Genomic DNA, 615 nt, shown 5'->3' on the forward strand with positions numbered 1-615 from the left:
TTCTTCAGGCTAGTGCCACATGAGCCACATCTCTACTTTGGCTTTTTGATGGTTAATTGGAGGTGGATCTCACAGACTTTCCTACAGGGACTGGCTTTGAACCACAAAGCTCAGATCTCAGCTTTCTGAGTAGTTGGATTACAAGCATAAGCCGTTGGTGCTCAGCTCAAAATATTCTAAATTGATAGTTAGCTGTGCTACTGACCCTCAAACTCATCTTCACAAACCCATAGTTCATTATGATAAGCAAATGTGGCCTTGGAATCTGTGGCAGTTGATTTTTAGCATCAACTTAATTGGATTGAGAAGCACCTAGGAAATTAGATTAGGCACACCTATGGATATATCTATGAGAATGTCTCCAAGGAACTTTAAGGGGGGCAGGGGAGCTCTTAATGTGGGTGGTCCCTTCCCACAGGCTGGTGATGTAGCTTACTGAATAGTGTAGCTTATAACAGCACAGTCCACTAGAATATCAGCTATATACTCTTTTTTTTAAATTTTTTTTATTTTATTTGTGAAAATACTGTACAGAGGGGTTACAATTGCATGGGCAGGATAATGCGTACATTTCTTACCAAGCATTGCAGCCTCCTCCTTTGTTTACCCTTCACA

This window comes from Dipodomys ordii, unplaced genomic scaffold (genome assembly GCF_000151885.1).
Source record: "Dipodomys ordii isolate 6190 unplaced genomic scaffold, Dord_2.0 Scaffold39, whole genome shotgun sequence".
Classification (NCBI taxonomy): Eukaryota; Metazoa; Chordata; class Mammalia; order Rodentia; family Heteromyidae; genus Dipodomys; species Dipodomys ordii.